Source organism: Canis lupus, chromosome 28 (assembly GCF_011100685.1).
Source record: "Canis lupus familiaris isolate Mischka breed German Shepherd chromosome 28, alternate assembly UU_Cfam_GSD_1.0, whole genome shotgun sequence".
NCBI lineage: Eukaryota > Metazoa > Chordata > Mammalia > Carnivora > Canidae > Canis > Canis lupus.
This window is the reverse complement of record NC_049249.1, coordinates 29,848,438-29,860,505: the sequence shown is the minus strand read 5'-3', so window position 1 is coordinate 29,860,505 and position 12,068 is coordinate 29,848,438. Positions and strand designations below refer to the sequence as shown.

The 12,068-nt window shown below is 50.3% G+C and overlaps 1 protein-coding gene across 4 annotated transcripts in view; it reads right to left on the bottom strand.

The window, feature by feature from the left end:
• GRK5 (G protein-coupled receptor kinase 5) overlaps positions 1-12,068 on the bottom strand; it is a 212,296-nt gene that overhangs the window by 75,518 nt on the left and 124,710 nt on the right. The window lies entirely within an intron of this gene.

Sequence of the window (12,068 nt, the reverse complement as noted above, 5' to 3'; positions counted from 1 at the left end):
GCTGTGTGCTGCACACGGTGGGGAAGCTGTGAGGGGTCCAGAGCCCCCAGAACTGAAGTGGGCCTGAATGACTTGCTGCTTTCCAGAAAGTTCAGCCAGGGCCATGGGAAGGGGGCCAAGGGGACTGGACTTTACCTCAGCTCCTCCTCTGATCCCCATATGACCTCAGACCCATCACTGTCCTGGGATCTTGGCTCCTCCTTTTTACAAAATGAGCCTGATGCATGACAGGAGCTTCAATGTCCTACCTCCCAACTTGGTACTGACCCAGAGAGACTGTGAGGAACCTGGTGGGGATGGAGATACCACCAGGCATGGGGTCTTTCTCTAAAATCAGAACTCCAAGCAGAGTACAAAACCTTCAGAGTCCTTAAGCCCTCAAAGCTGCCTTGACACCCATATCTGCACTGTGGCCAGAGCAGAAACAGAGCAAGCATGAGCTTCAAGTTAGTATTTCTGGAAGGCCCAGGAGGTACTGTCTGAGGGCCCAGAGCCCTGGCTTCCATGGGAGCCTGCTACAGTTTTGCTGTGAGGCCCTGGGGTTGTCACTCCCCATCTCTGTGCCTCGGTCTCTCTTGAGTGCTTTTCTGGTTTACCCTTGGAGAGCAGTGCCTGACCCACGCTTACGGTGAGCTGCTGTGGCCTGGGAGGCATGGGGGCTCTGAACCTTGGCATCTGGGCCATCCAGGGCCCCGGGGACTGGCTTCACCTGGAGCTATGAGCTAATGAAGCAAAAGCCACGGGAGGGCGGGGCCAGGAAGTGGCAGGGCAAGCAGGGGCCAAGGCAAACAGCAGCCTCGGTGCAGAGAGGCGGCCCTGCTTCTTCCTGGGCCATGGGCCAGGGCCCCGTGAGGCTCACAGCTGTGCTGGCCAAAGGCACTTGAGAATCGAATGCCCGGGAAGGTGGAGGCAACTGACTATCTCCTGAAAGTCCAGATGTCTCAGGATCCGAAGACCCAGCTACCACAATCCTCTCGACATGAACCCCATCAAGGACTCAGCCGACCTTAGTCTGTGCACTTCTGGGGACAAGAAGCACTTCACCTGCAAAGTGTCCAGCACTCTTTCTCAACATCGTATTAAGAGTTCATTCTTATCCTGAGGCCAGACCTGTCCTATAATATCTGCACCTTGGTCCTTATTCTTGGGATACAGAGGAAAAACGTTAGGTGATAGGTATTATCTGCTCCTGGACTCTTCTCTCAGGTAAACCTCTGGTTTCCCCCAGCTACTTCATCATGACTCCTAGAATACCAGCCACCTGACATACCCAAACTCTGTTTCCCTAAGAAACAGAGCTAAGAGGGCTTGGCCCGCCGGAACCTGATCCAGGCTTTTGGTAATTAAACGTGAAACCATGTTAACAACTCCCATCAAGCCATCTTTGCCCAAGTGAGCCCCAGACCCGAGAGGGGCTACAGAGGGGGAGATGGGCATGTTTGCGGGCACACAGATTCCACCCAATGCCTGTGTTCCAGATAAGAGGTGGAAGAGGCACATTGCTTCTGCAGAAATGAACACAGAGAAAGATGGAGTCTCAATTCAGACTTTGCTCAGCTGAGTTATATCTCAACTGTCAGGATTTTAGACTTGGATTTTTATAGCATTTGGCAGAGCCAGTTTTCAGAAAGAGATGACCTTTGGGCCAGACAGTGGCCTTCCCACTTTGCCGCCTGATGTATAGTGATAATCACAGAAACAATAAGAGCTAACGTCAATAGGGTGTTCGCTGTATACCAGGAACCTTGCTAGGTGTTTTTACATGCATGTCTTTACATGTGGGCCTCAGAACAGGGCTCTGAAAAGGATGCTATGATCAGCTTGCTTTCAGATGACAAAAAAATGAGGCATTGAGAAGGATTAGCACAAGGCCACAGAACAGTAAATGACAGACAAGATCTGAACTCAGCTCCTCCTGTTAGTAGAACAACTGTTCTGGAATTTTAGCTTCTAGGGATCCATAGCAGCAGCAGGCAAGGACTTGGGACCCTGAGGGATAGATGACATCTCACCAATGGCACCATTGGGAAATCTCTTAGGGCCCATGGGGGAGGGGGCACCCTGGTAACCTGGATGACCAGCCAGTGGGCATTCCACTTCCATGGGCCATGCACACCATATCTGGGAGCTCCAGCCTCCACATAGTAAGGACGGGAAAGGCCATGACAACTCAGTGGCTGGAAATCAGCTGGATGGTTACACTCCACAGGCTGGGCCAGCACAGGAGAACTGTCTGGAATGCCCCGTCTTCCCTCCTTGCCCAGAACACCTGACTCAAGTATGCTGTCCCCTTCCCGGCTCTGAGCTCCTGCAGCTCCGAGGCCTGCAGCACACCTGTGATCACATAACCTACATGCTGTCTCATCCCCCTGGCTGCTGTCCTCCGAGTTGGCCTTGGCTCCTTGGCAGAGCTGTAAATTCTCTCTCCACTGCCATCCCCTCTGCATCCTCTATGGCGTCTGGGACCGTCTGGACACTATGAGGTCACCAATAAATATACGACTGATTAAGGCAGGAGCAGCCATGAGAAAAGTTATTCACTAGGATCCTGTTTATACTTCTTTTGTCAAAACAAATCCTTTGCTCCTTGAAGATAGAAGTCTTAAAGTCCTCCGTGTCTAGAAGTAAATGCTTGGCTTTTAATAGGGTGTTGGAACTGCATTTCATAGCACATTCCTGGGCTCGGACCTACATGGAGGCAAGTCCTTAAGCCAACAGGACAGAGGTCCAAGCAGGGCTAGACCCAACCGGGAGCAGGCAGGAGCCAGGCTCCTTGTTCTCTGCACACCCCAGCACCTAACACAGAGCCTGGCATAGGGCCCGCACACAGTAACATTTGACGAGCGAATGAATAGAACACATTAATAGAATCAGGACCTAACTCATCCGTGTGCTTGCTGTTGGCCATGTTCTAATGTACTTGTTTCCAAATTCCTCCCTGGGCTGGGTCAAGTTAATGAATGGATCTGCCCCGAAATGGAGGCCCTTTCCAGCACTGACATCGCCCCCCACCCCCTGCCCTTTGCAACGCAACAGTGCCACTGGAGCTGGAGGAAGGGCATGTCACAGAGCATGGTCCGACACCAGGCAGAAAACTTGAAGGAAAGCCAGTCTGACACCCTTCCCTTCCCAGATGGGGAAACTGAGGCCCAGGTGGGGAAAGAGTCTCATCTTATTCACCACCCCAGGGTTCGCTCAGCTGCCTCAGTTGCTCCCAGGCCCTGGAAGAGTGTGACCAGGGAGTAGAAGTCCTCTGGTAAAACTCAAAGACCCTCACCCAAGAGTCCCACCCAGGTTTGGCACAGAGACGCCCTGTCAAGGCTTTCAAAACTCCGTCTTAGGATCCGGCTTTTGGAGCGTCGCGAAGTATAGTTGTTTCTGTCAGCCTGAAGGCCTGTAATCGATGCCACACAGGTGCCTTGTATAAATCTTCAGGGGCCGTCTCTGCGTGGAGCCAAGTAGATGCTTTTAATCGTCAAGAAGAAAAAAAGCAAAATACCTCATGCGTTTTCATTTTTATCTAAGTAGAAGGGCACAATCAATTTGCCAGCATGCAGTACCCACTTCTTGCCAAAAACCACTTATTTTAAACTAAAGCTTTCTCAGCCATCCAAGTACAGAATCAAAGCATGCAGGACCCCAGAGCTCATGCTTTTTCTTTTGTCCTTTCTTTCTTGTTTTAAGAGCCCTGCATATCTCTTAACTGTCTAGACCGCTCAAGCTCCGGCTCAGCCTGGAGCACAGGTCTGTTAACACTTTTTCTCTTCCCTCTGGCTGCCAGGCTTGTAACAGACATTTTGACAAATATGTAACTGATGCTAAGCTTCATAGGTGTCCTCCTCAGCTACTGAGCATAAGATAGATAACCGGGAACAGAAAAGAAGAAAAAAAAAAGATTGGGATGATCAGAGAACACCCCTATTTCTAATTAGTCTGAAAATGTAACCCACAACGGCTGTTTGTTTTAAATTACTTCTTGCCAAAAACAATGTTCAGATGATAGAAAAATTCCACACTGGAACCTCCAATGCTTACTTATTTTTCCTTCTGAGCACCTGCATGGAAAAGAAGCTTTGTTCAGAAAAATGTAACCAGAAAAAGGGACAGGAGAACTCTCAGCAACTCCTATTCAGCATGCTGCACCAGAAAGCCTCTGAGGACTTCTTAACGGGGCCCTGGGCTCTGACAGGCCAGGCAGTAACTGCATTTTGCTCTAGCTGAGTCAGGGACAGTTAAAGCAGGCGACCAGAGCACAGCAGGAGGGAGACACAGGCCCTTCCTTGCAGACAGGGTCCACATGGGGGCCAGCAGCTGACAAACTGGACCTATGCATCATTGGAACCAAATCAGGAACGTAGGTGGTACAGCCCAAGTGACCCACCACTAGGAGAGAATCCAGTTCCTCCCAAAGGGGACTCAGAATCAGATTTCCAATGGAAGCACAGCTCACAGACATAGTTCATGGTTGGGGTTAAGCCAATAGGATACCCTGAACCTCTGGTCCAGACCAAAACAGCTGCAGAGCCCCACCCTTGAAGGGAATCCTTCTGGACCTGGCTGCCTTCTGGTGGTTGGTCACAGAAGTCTCCAGCGCCCTTATATTTGCATCCAGGAGTGGGTCTGATAAGCCAGGGCCCCCTCTCCCACCTATCCTTTAAGACTGATTTACTGAGCACCTTCTTGGTGCCCTGTGCTGTACTAGATCAAGTGACCACCAGAAATACCTACCACCCCAAGCACCCAAGAAGCCAATCTAGCTTTGGACTCTCTTCCTTGGAGCTAACCCAGAACTCCTCCAGGAGGAGAAGCGGCGAAGGGGTGAGAGGCAGAGGCAGGAACTCATTCTTAGCCACCTTTGTAACTAAGAGTGGCCATGTGACCAAGATTGCAAAGGAAGGTACACAGAAATAATGGCTCCAAGTTAGTTGTGGATTATGCCCTTACAGGGAAAGGGTGTATGCCTTCTCTTTCAGCATCCCCCTTCCTATACACAGACACACCTAGAAGGTAGACACAGTGGGCTGCCTTCTGGGACCATGAGGAAGAGGGCAACACCTTAAGGACAGAAGAGACTAGAACTGAATGGCCACACAGGACTTCCATAGGAGTCCTAGACCCCTACCCAAGCACTGTTCCAGGAGAGAGAAATAAGCTTCTACCTCGTTTAAACCAGGGTTAGTCTGCATCTTTGTTACAGCAGCTGGATCTATACTTGATCAATCATGTACTAGCTGTATGACCTTTTCTGAGACACATTTTTTTGGTCCTAAGATAGAGATAACGATAAAATGACCTACTCCATAGATATGGCTCTTAGTCATAGGCGCTTAGCACAGTGCCTGGCACATGCTAGGCCCTTAGTAAATACTATCCATCCACCACTATTATAAGCAGCAGTCACTGGCTATTCCTGCCCCAATCCCCCATACACACCCCCTTCATTGCTCAACCAGGAAAGAGGCCCACCTGAGCCTTATCTATTAAATCAGGCACTGTTTCACATGCCCCTTTGCCACAAAGCAGGAGACTGATGTGTCGCTTCAAATACAACGTACCCACTCGACCTCCCCCAGCATGAACCAGGTTGCTATTAGTATGGCTCCAAGGGAGCAAAGAGAGGACTGTTTCTCTGATGGAATTAAGGCACCCTAAGTCTCAAAATGCTTGTGTTCGTTTCTAAAGATGGTGACCCGAAATGCAGAATATTTTTCCTCCCTGTAGAGCACAAGTCAGTCTTCCTCCTCTACAATATCCTGGCTAATCCACATTGAAAGAGTATTTTAGTAAGAATTATAGTTCGGATGCTGGAAGGTTCTGAAGTCAACAGCACTAGTTTTGCTGTATATTACATAAAATAAACACTCTGGTTCCAGGAACTCAAGGGAACAAACTGAGAGCCACATTTGTTTTCCCAAGATGCGTGTGTTGTGCAAACTGCCCTTGTCCTGGCCACATCAGACTTGTATGTCTCTAGGGTCCCCAAAGCACATAGGAAGGGGCAATCCCAAGCTGGCCACACCAGCACCTGGGCTGATGCTGCCTTTACTTACAAGGGCTGGGAAGGTGGGTGAGGTATGTGCATACGAGGGGCAGACATCCACACAGTCTCTGACCCCGGCTTTATGTAAGTGGCTAAACACAAGATTGTATACAGGGCAACTAAGGGCTTCCTAAGAACTGACGTTCCTTTTTTTTAAATATTGACTTCCTTCTTGCAGTATCACTGCCTCTGATGGTCACAGAGCAGAGTGGGGGCAGCCTGCAGCTGGTGCCCATACTTTCAATTCTGAATTTCCCGTGAGCCTCAGCCAGTTCTGGGCAACAGCATGGGCCCCTAGTGTGGGCTCCTATCACCACTCCTCCAGGGCACTCAACACAGGTCATCTTTGAAATCTGCCTGGGTAAGATTGCTTGATTACTTCCCTCCCCACCTTCTGCCTGGAAATGGAGCACAAGCCCTGCTCTGTCAGATTCGGAGCTATGCTCCCCAGAGTAAGGCCTGGCGCAAGGCAGGTTCTCAGAAATAGAAGATTGAATGAATGGTGACCAGGGCTTGCTGAATACGGGGATGATTTTGATCATGACGAAGATAAGGCCTCCCCATCTAGGCAGTCAGAGAGTAAGTAGCAAAGGCCATCCACTGACAAATGTGTGTGGCCATCTGCTCACATTCACCCACCTGGGCACCGGAACACTCATACTGTAGTAAGTGCACATGGATTTGGCAGCTATTAGGAGTTGAATGCTTTAAAACTCCATTCTCTCACTTAATGCTACCCCACAGGGTGGAGAGTACTTCCTTCTGACACAGCCAGTCTAAGGGACTTGCCCAAGGTCATAAAGTAGCAGTGGAGAGGCTCACCCTTGGGAATCAGAGGGAGGGCAGCAACTTGCTCTTCTCTTAAGAAGAAGCCACCATTTCCCACCAGAGAAGCAAGGGAGCTGCAGGCTCAGAAATATTCAGGGCCTCTCCCTGGGAGGAGAGGAGACTCAGGGTGACACGGGGCCTGGGAACAGTGCATGACCCCCGAGCAAAGGGCTCTGGGCCAGGTGCAGAGGAAGTTAGGGATGGGAGATGCAGGGAGGATGACTATCCTTGTCACTAGGGGGCTGCAACCACTTCAAGTACTTCAGAGGGAACTATAAGAGGCAGATCTTCCCTTTCCTTCAGGCTGGGGTCTAAACTCTGTACCAATCACCTTTGGAGCCCACCAGGGGCCTAGGTGAGCTGAGCTAGGGGACAGACCCCAGAGGGGCTAAAGACAGGCTCTGCACTCCCCAGACAGATGGGCTCTTCTTTGGGGGAGGGCCGGGTACTGTGGCCTCCACAGAGGAAATGTGAGAAATAGGAAGTTCCACCAAAAAAGCAGCCTCCCCAGCCTCAACAGCCCCCTCCAATCTCAACAGCCTCTCCTAGCTGCCCTAGCCTCTCCCAATCATTTCCAGCTGCCCCAGCTTCTCCAGCTGCCCCAGCCTCAACAGCCTCCCTCAGCATCCCTGCTGATACCTTCTGCAATGCTGCCTAGAACCTGTAACTGCTCTGGACTTGGTGTGTGAACCTAAACCTCTGACCTGGGAACACCATCCTCGTTCCAGAAACAAAGACACTGCAGAAATTTAAATCTTCTAAACCCAGCAGTGAGGACTCCCTTCACCAGCTGAATGCAGCGTGTGAGTCTGAGAGAGGGGGGCAGACACGAAGTGAGGAAGGCAAGAGAATTTATGGCAAGGGCCTGCACACATAATGCTGTCCTAACACAGTCCATCTTGACAGAAGGACCAGCCTCCCCAGCAGCAGGGCCACAGCAGCAGGGGCTGGCTACCACGTGCAGCCACCCGGCTCTGCAGATGTCTCTCTGCTGAAGGAGAGCTCCATGGGTCCTCAGCAATACTTCTGCCTGCCTTTGCCCCTCCCTGTTCACCTGGAATTCCATTCCCTTCCACATTAAAGACCCACAGGCCCTCCTATCTCATTGGCTGAATTGACCAACAGCAACCTTGCTAGTCCAAGCAGGAACCAGAGGGTCGGTCCCCTCTTACCACAGCCATGGAGAGAAAGTGGCTCCCAGGAAACAGCCACAGCTCATCTGAATGACTGGGGTGGACTGCATATGGGGTTGCCTGAAATGGGCCAGAATCTCCCTAAGTACACATGCTACCCAAGTCCAGCCGATGCATGCACACACACACCTCCTCCAGCAAAACTTCTAGGTTTGTCCCAGCCCCATTTCCAGGCTCCTGCACACTCCAAAATGACTTCCTTGATGTGTAGTAGCAGCTGTCTCCTACTGTGCTCTGAGGGGCCCAAAACAATGAAAGAGGCTCAGAGTGTATTATGGGCTGAATTGTGCCTCTCCCTCCTGCCTCAAATTCCCATGTTGAAGTCCTAACCCTCAATGCGACTGTATTTAGAGACAGACCTTTATGGAAATGATAAAGGTTAAACTCGGTCATAAGGGTGGGCCCCTAATTGGAGGGCTGGTGTCCTTATAAGAGATAAAGAGACACAAGAGATTGCTCTCTCCCTCTCTGCGTGCACAGAGCAAAGGCCCTATGAGGACACAAGAAGGCAGCCATCTACAAGCCAGGAAAAGAGTTCTCACCAGAAACCCATCCTGTCAGTACCCTGACCTCAGACTCCAGCTTCCAGAACTGCGAAAAAATAAATTCTGTTGTCTAAGCCAGTGAGCCCATGTCATTTTGTTCTGGCAGCCTGAACTGGCTAATATCGGGGGAATGATCAAAGAGCAAGGTCTGAGGCTCCATCCCACCATTTGCAAGCTCAGTGATCTGTGACAAATCACTTGGCCTCAGTTTCCTGGGCTGTGAAATGGGGCTACTAACCCTCTGCCCTGCCTGCCTCCCTGAGAGGCCTGGGGAGGCCCTGGGAGAAGGTGGCCAGACTGCAGGGTGGGGGGGCTGGGGTGTGAGATGAACATGAGCTCAATCCTGGCCCCACCACTCACCATCCAGGGGACTCCAGACAAATCACATGACCAGAGCAGCTTCTAGCAGCAGAGCATTTGCTATATACGAGGTATAAACTGTTTCCTCAGCTGAGCACTGGGAATGAGAATCCTGCTGTTCATGGGGGAGACAGCCACATGCTACTGTGGGCACAGCGTCCAAGCCAGGGCCAGCCATGTCTTCTGGGCAGCCTCCCCGAATGCTGCCTTCCAGCCCTCACCACTGCTGGCCCTGGACACTGGCTGGTGCTCCAGGAACTGGGGAAAGCTGGCCCTTTGCTCCTGCCCACTGCACAATGGGGACATCAGCTGGGACCTTGGAAACAAGGGGCCAAACCATTCCAGGCCATCTGTGGCACTGTCCAAGGCTCACATACTTTCCGCACTGAAGCCTCTCCCCTTGGGGTGTCACTGACGCAGCCACCCTAAGAGGACAAGAATCTGCTCAACAGACACCACCCAGCCTGGCTCAGGAGGCTGCCTCAACACCTGCCCAAAATCCAGTCTCTATGGGGCCAAGGCATATGAGTCAAGAAGCATCCCCCCTCACCTCCCACCCCCACCCTCATTGATGGTTGTGGCTACTAAGGACAGGAAGCCCTGATACGTTACATGGTCTCGACAGCAGGGAGGGAGCTGAGGGGTGGGGAGGGACCCCAGGGTCCCTTACTTGCATGGAAAGAAACACATGCAGAGCTGTAAATGGTGGAGGCCGGCAGAGGGGTGCTGAGTTGGAGCTGCTATTGCTAACACTGAAATTCCAGGCAGAACGTCCCTGGCCCCTGGACACAGGTTTCTGGAGGACCGCCCAGAACAATGCACCAGAATGGGACATTCCCTGCCAGGCCTGGAGGGAACCCCCCTCCTCGTTACTGGCCCTTGCCCTCACAACATCTCCCTGACCCCAGGCACCACCTAGCACAGCAGGATACTCCCACATGGGTGCCCCAGCCTCCATCTCCCAAGGCACAGATCTGCAGACACGACACAGGTCCCTCTAGAGGCATTTCCTCATTGTGCTTAGATGGTCTCAGACTTTAGGGAATTTGCCAAGAGAAAGGCAACAGCTTCCAAATGTAGAGGAAGGCCACAGCCTACCCTGTCTCCCACTTGTTGCTTTATCTTTGCAGCATAAACAAGCTTCGCCTACATTTCTGGTTAAATTGGTCAAACCCTATTCCTCAGCCAGCCCTGCTCTGTCATTTAAAAGGAAAAAAAACACCACTTACAGATCACTTTCATTACCTTGGATAGGGCAAAGCGTTTGGCATCACTTCACTCCGCCTGGGCTCTATGCTCTGGTTGGCCCCCACCCCTTTCACACCCCACTGGTTATTAAGAATTTTCCCTTCCCTGGCCAGGCCTCACCCACATGCTGTTCTTTCGTGGGTGTGGAAGCTCCTTGTCCTGGGGCTGGGTCTTTGTTGACAATGCCACAGGGGTATCATGAGACAGCCCAGAACTCGTAGGCTTGCAAAAGGGAGGACTGGCAGTACAAATTTCAGTAAAGCAAAGCCTTTTTTCCCTTTTGTCAGTTTTGAGAAGCGTTTTTACATGAGAAGACAAATCCTCCCATTGACTGTGTTGAAAACTCGAAACAAAAGGGCTCAGTGGTGGCTTAGGCTAAGCCTTGGCACACAGAAGGCTGTAGTTCTGTTTTGCTGTTTGTTTATTTTCGATAGTTCTCTCTATTCTAGGCTATTCCTTGTTGATGGTTCTGGGGCACAAATGGAAGTAAGTCTGGGGTTAAAGGAAAAAGAAGGAGCTGAAAGAGCCCAAAGACTCTTGGAAGTTGGATCTAGGCAATGCTAGGAGGAGACATGCGAGCACGGGGGGTGCTCTGACAGGGCATCAGGCCAACTGGACCCTAGCTAGGCCAACCTTGGAAATCAAACAGAATCCCAGACATCAAGAAGGCATGAAGCACAAAGGTGGTCTAAAATCCAAGGACCTGGAGCTCCAAACTTGGGCATTGACAGCAGTAGAAGGAACAGAGCAGCAACCAGTGGAAGGGCTTCCCAGCCCTAGTGTGGTTCCTATAGGACAGAAATCATCCTTAGCAGAGCCATTCTGGGCCAGATATACAGACATGACTAGGTTCCCTGGAGAACTTTTTAAAATTATAAAATTCTGGGCCCAGAGACTCTGATTCTGTAAAACCTTAGTACTATTTCTTAAAAACTTTAAGTTGATTCTGCCGTTAGGCTCTGCTCTAGGCTCCCTGATGAAACCACTAATTTTCCATCTAACCGAGGAAGAGGGTGCGTAGGGAATGGAATTGTCATTATGTCTTTTTTGAGATCCCTTCTGTCTTGTCTCAGAATTTGTTTTGCCAACAAATGTTACAATGCCATACTCTGCCTGACAGAATTTGCTCTCCTCTATGTCCTTTATGGTCTGAATACGGCGTTTACTCTCGCTGGTCCCGTGTTCCATAGAGCTGGGTTGTAATACCCCTGTCGTTCAGTAGGTGTCGCTGTAACACAGGGCAGCCACAACCCAGTCCTGAAATTCTTCATGTCCACATTCTGGCCTGCATGACACTTACCACCTTTCTTCAACAGTCCTCTAGATTTAAAAGTTTCTATCTTGAATTATCTTAGAACAAAGAATAACTATACACCGGCACTTGTTTCTCAGAACTCAGGAAACGCTATTTCACAAGGATTGTCTCATTGTCTCTCTTCTTTTGTCCCCTTCCCTACAATGATGGATCTCAAACTTAATGGACTCAGGACATCTTCACACTTCTAGAAATTATCGAGCCCCCTCCCCACCACCACCCACCACCAACTGCTTTTGTTTATGTGGATTCTATCAATATTTCCTTATTAGAAAATAAAATTGAGAAAAATCTGAAACACAGGAATATACAAGCATATATTGTTAATTGGCAGAGTGATGATGTCATCATGTGTCACACAGGCGTGAAAACTCTACACTTGTGAGAGAAGATGAGTGAAAAGGGAGAACATCATTATGGATTATTATGTATCATTATGAAAACAGTTTTGACCTTGCTAAAAGAGTCTCAGGGCTATGTCTGTTCTTAACAAATCTGAGGTTAATCAACATCTTTACTTTCCTTCTGAAGAAGACAGA